General features: G+C 35.2%; 1 non-coding gene across 1 annotated transcript; it reads right to left on the bottom strand.

The window, feature by feature from the left end:
* Positions 1-1,568: 1,568 nt before the first annotated feature.
* On the bottom strand, positions 1,569-1,641 carry TRNAR-CCU (transfer RNA arginine (anticodon CCU)). The gene has a single exon. It is a non-coding gene; the product is annotated as a tRNA-Arg (tRNA).
* Between the last annotated feature and the right edge of the window lie 4,142 nt (positions 1,642-5,783).

Raw genomic sequence — 5,783 nt, 5'->3', positions numbered from 1 at the left:
TGTCTGTCGGTCTGTCTGGTTGTCTCTTCTTCACGCCTAAACCACTGAACCGATTTTAATGAAATTTTGTATAAAGATAGTCTGAGACCCGAGAAAGGACTAGATAGGATAGGATAGGATAGTTTTTATCCCACGGGAACTAGGAATGGCAATCTAAGATCGATTAATCGGAGAATCGATCGTTTGGACCCAAATCATCGATTCTTTTAATCGATATTAGTAAGGATTGAATCGTAAACTATGTATTTGATCAAGTGATGATCTTTAGCAAAGTTGAAGGTACGAATTTTCAGTTTTATGTATGTTAGTATGTTATTATTATTAACGCGGGCGAAGCCGCGGGCAAAAACTAGTTTATTATAAAGATCTGGCCGGGAACCGAATCCGGAACATTCTTGGGTTAAAAAAGTAAAGAGATAAAAAAGATAAAAGTGACAACCCTAAGCTACATTCCCCTAAACATGTAGGAACTTACCCGATCTTATTCACACCGCGATTTATCGTATTTCGCATCGCGAGAACTTTCACAACTCCGCGAATACCGGATCGAAAATTCAATTTTAATATTGCCGGAATTTCAATATATCCGTGGCGTCGCGTAATTGTAAATGATTTTAATAAACGTAATTACAAAAGCAGTGATAGCCTAGTGGTTAAGAAACCCCTCGATCGAGGGGTCCGAGGTTCAAATCCCAGGCACGCACCTCTGATTTTCAAATTTATGTGCGTATTAATAATTAATTAACACTTGCTTAAACGGTGAAGGAAAACATCGTGAGGAAACCTGCATACCTGAGAGATTTATAAAAAAAAATCTTAAAGGTATGTGAAGTCTACCAATACGCACTTGGCCAGCGCGGGGGACTATGGCCTAATCCTTCTCATTCTGAGAGGAGACCCGTGCCCAGCAGTGGGACAGTAATGGGTTGATGATGGATGATGATGAATTACAATTTTAGATCTGTACCTACCATTAGTATGTGTTTTTATTATTACAAAAATGACTGCTTTTGTATTTGTTTACGTACTTCCCATACATTTCCAATCAGTTCTGATGCAGTCCGCTAGGGGCGCTGATTGGAAATGTATGGGTAAATACGTAAACAAATACAAAAACAGGTATTTTTGTAAAACCGTAAGAACTCATACTAAGGATACTGTATAGGTATAAAATGGTTTTAATTATGTCGATAATAACAAAATGACACTCGAAATAAAAAAATGATTAAACTTTATAGACAGAAGGGTTAAATTTGCATGCATTTTTTCTTTATAACACTAGTATTAAGCACAGCTGTGTTTTAGTTTTAAGGGCGTGGTGAGGGTGATTTTTGTATCAGGCGTTCAAGCTCTCAGGAGTAACAAAGCGTCTGTGGCTGATCTCAGGTAGGATCCAACACACACACAAAATGGGTTCATAGAACGAAACGAAATGAAAAAGGACGCCAAAAAAAATTAAATATTTTATACAATAAAAATAATAAGCTTTAAAATAAAAAAATAAACTAAATTAATAAAAAGAACACCTTTTTCAATAAAAAAAAAACAAAAGAATCACTTTTTGAGTATACCCCTGGTGGGACTCGAACCCACAGTCCCCGGCTTAGGAGGCCGATGCCTTATCCATTAGGCCACAGGGGCTTACTACTGTGGAGATGAAATTTACTATAGTAAAGTTATTGGTTTAAACCTATCTGAATCAGACCTTTTCTGTAAAATGTTCGTTTTTTTAGTACTAAGAGCTTTTGTTGTTCAACTCCGAAAGCATCATCGTCACACATATTTCTGTTTAATAGCAGCGATCCTCAATTTCTATGCAAGCTTAGTAATATAGTGGACTTTTTATAGTATTCAAATATTAATTAGATTCATAGATTAGTAAAGATTACTCACTCCTAACAAAAAAAGGTAAGCAGTTTTGAGAATTGAAATTATTTATTTATTATGTACATTACGCAGTATTAGTTATATATTCATAAATTTTCTCTAAAAATGTTACTATTAATTATATCAATACGCACTTGGCCAGCGCGGTAGACTATAGCCTAATCTCATTCTAATAGGAGACCCGTGCCCAGCAGTGGGATAGTAACACTGGGTTAACCTGGGTTGATGAGGAGGAGTTGTGATGAAAAGGTCCTACCACCTTGATTCAAGTTAGTAACAACGTGTAACTGGTCCCCTATAAATTGGCGATATCTTCAGGGATCATAAAATATTTAACAATCACACCGCAAAACGTAAACGGTTTATTTCTTGCGTTTCGTCGCAATGCGGAGCGACCGATGAGTTATGTTTCCGATGGATTTTGGTCGTGATGGTCATGGTAATCGTTTTGGGAAAATATTGCTAATATCTAATAGATTTTCTTAAACTAGTTAGTAACTGTTGGTAACTATATTTGTTACTAATAATCTGTATATCTAATTGATGCCTATTAAAGATTGAAAATCGTCAATTTTTAATAGGCCGCATTGTTATTTTTTTGTCTCTACATATAGACAAACCAATCGATTGAGTAAATGTTAATAACTTGTCATAACGTGTCATAATTTGTCAATTTTTCACAAGTTCGTGAAAAAATCGTGAGTAACTCGAGTTATATGTACTAGTATATGTATTTTTTAATTAGAAGTAGTGAATGCGCATGCAGTTCACCTCATTTGAAATACATCCGAGTTCCGAGAGAAAGTTTGTGTCCCACAAATTTCAAGTCGGTTCACTGTATCACTGCTATATTATTAGACAGAAATAGGTGTGGTGTTGGTTCAGAGATGAACGCAAGGGGTTCTACCACCTTCAAGATTATCTATCATATACCTGTAAGCTTTTAAACCTGCCGTACCTATATATTTGTATCTAGAGATTTAAGGTAATGAGTTAGGCTAATAGATTTACCTCAAGTCATTAAAACTAGACAGCTAGAATGCAATTCCGATTGCAAATCAAGTTGAATCGGTACAAAGGCTAACTAGATTACTCCTAAATTAAACTGTTAGACTAGACCTGCTTTAAGCTTTCGTCTGTTTCATTAGTAGTGCCTTTTGTAGGCAAATGACTGATAGATTCCGTCTATGTTACTGGTTATAGGCCAAGGTTACTTCACTGTGATTTTAACTAAGTCTTTCCTGAACTGTTTTATAAAGCTAAGTCTTAGAACTCACACTTATATGAAACCGCAATTCATTTAAACATAACAGTGTCAAGCGCTTCTGTGATCCGCTTTGGAGGGTGTATAGGAGATGTGGTAACTTGTCGCTACGCATCAAGAGATGGCGCCACGAGTATCCTGAATCACGATATTTTAGTTTTTTCAACGTCTTGCATATATACAAACTCCGATCCGAGGCTGTTGGAGCACGGTGGCTCCCCGGGCATGATCACTTTGCTCGGCGGGAGATCTCTCTTTGCCATAGATATTAGGCTTCACGAGTAGCAATGAATCTATCGCCGACCTTACACTTGGACCTGACCTTGGGACGCTAATCTTATTTGCAGTTGATTACAGATGTTCTTAGGTGGCTGTAGTAACTTATGTTCGTTAGCTACTTCTATATTTAAAACCAAGATTACATACTATAAACACATTGACAATATTATCTCTTTTGGCGCAGTGGAGTATGAAATTTAATATTCAGTGGTATTTGCCAAAAAAATTGCTAAAAATAATATTTTCTCGTTACGCTGTAAAACCGAAAACACTGTCTGTCTGTGTTTCCAATAAAATAAATGAAAACTGGCATTCTGGCGACAGATGTGATTAAGGGAATTCGCCGATCAACCCGCGCACTTGCAATTGGATGTTAATGAATTTACGTTACGTTAAGCCGACGGCCGAATTGCTTTCGCGCGTTAATCATATTTCAATTAAACTTTAACGGTTTGGGATTGAGTGTTAAATAAAAAAGAAAGAAGTTTTTTTGTCAGTCAAAATATAATCCTGTGTTTTTAATTTGTTTTTCCTGGTGAAACATAGTAAAGACTTATTTATGAAACTTGTTAAAAATAAAAATAAAGATGGAAACAAAGACTCAGTGTTTGTTAACGTCATAAACTGCAATCATAGATACTGCCTTGGGTTCTTGGTTTTATGTCATTAACATCGGGTTTGCTTTTAGCCACGACAGATTTATATGTTCAAAAAGAAATGTTTTCTAGCGTGTACCTTTATCTGTTAAAACATTTTGAGTTTAAAGAGTAAAATTACTACTTATTCTCATTTGACGCAGGTCTTTGTGTGTTCTTGTTTTGTTGTTATTACTTGAGAGTAGGATGTAAAATTAAATTAAATTATTATTTTTTAATTTTTAATTAATTTATTTGTAGGATGTAAATTTAGTGCGGTAAGAATCCCACATAACCCTGTGTCGCTCCCACGGCATCGGTTACCTTTTGAAGGTTTCCCCCTCGTGAACAAAAAAAAAAGGATGTAAAATTTGTGTTTCAAATTATAATAGTATGCGACAGATGTGATTAAGGGAATTCGCCGATCAACCCGCGCACTTGCAATTAGATGTTAATGAATTTACGTTACGTTAAGCCGACGGCCGAATTGCTTTCGCGCGTTAATCATATTTCAATTAAACTTTAACGGTTTAGGATTGAGTGTTAAATAAAATAAAGAAAAAGGTTTATTTGTCAGTCGGTATTTAATTTGTTTTTCCTGGTGAAACATAGTAGAGAATAAATACGGAAGCAAAAAATCATAGAGTATATCAACGTCGTAATCTGCAGTCATAGATTGCCCATCGGGTTTGATTTTCAACTACAAAAGATATTGAGTTTATAAATCTTTTTTTGCCCGTGTCTTAATCTATTAAAACCAGTTTAAGCAAGAGTAACATTACCTCCGGAAACGACCCACGAATTGTTTAAATAATTTTAAAGGAGAGTTAATAAACGAGTACACAATAACCTTGTTTTAGGTTAACAATATGGTTTATAGAGATTATGAAGTAACTTTAATTAGAAAAGTCTGTCTTAAAATCGATCGTACACTTCTGTACTTTCCATAGAGCTAAGTTCGAAAAATGTATATTATTGTTTCTTTCATACCATACCATTCAAATCAGTAGCACTACCATGAGTTTACCATGAGTAAAGTATTACTCGCTAGCGACTGCGTAAAATAAATGTATGAAAAATTGTACAGCGCCTCTGGTGGTTACTCGTAGAACTAAAATCCGCAGTGTGAGCCACTACGTAACTCGATACGTAAAAAACCTATCGAAATCAAATCGCTAGCGAATGTCATTATGATCTATTGCCATACAAATTCGGTCCCATGAGTCATTAATTTCACAGACGTTGTCAAGAAATACCGTAAGGATAGTAGTTATGTTATTCACTAGCAAAATGATAATAGTTTTCTATTTACAATTTCTATAGTGGCGTTTCTATGCCAACTCATGGTAGTACTACAGAACATAGTAGTGTTTAAAACTGTTATTTTATAAAAGAGTAAGTAAATAGCAGTGTCGCTAGCGTGGAAACAATAAAACATCTCCTTTCAAAATTGAAAGATTTTTATTATTCTGCAAGGAGTTTTAAAATCACAACACTTGTATCTATAAAAATAAATTCCCGGTACGGATATCACGTTTACAATCAGCACACAATGTTGCCTAATGAATTGAAATGTTCCTTTTACGAGTGCGAACTCAAACTTGTAATGCAAGTAAGTAAAAGTAATAGCCCATAATACTTCCATGTTATTGGCGATACTAACGGTGGAACATTTTGTCGAAAAAAGGCCGAGTACGTGTCCAGGTTTTGTAAACAAT

Source organism: Epargyreus clarus, unplaced genomic scaffold, assembly GCF_041222505.1.
Source record: "Epargyreus clarus isolate Ecla_fem2 unplaced genomic scaffold, WU_Ecla_fem_2.2 ptg000032l, whole genome shotgun sequence".
NCBI lineage: Eukaryota > Metazoa > Arthropoda > Insecta > Lepidoptera > Hesperiidae > Epargyreus > Epargyreus clarus.
Note: the sequence above shows the minus strand (reverse complement) of the source record. Positions and strands in the feature narration are given on the sequence as shown.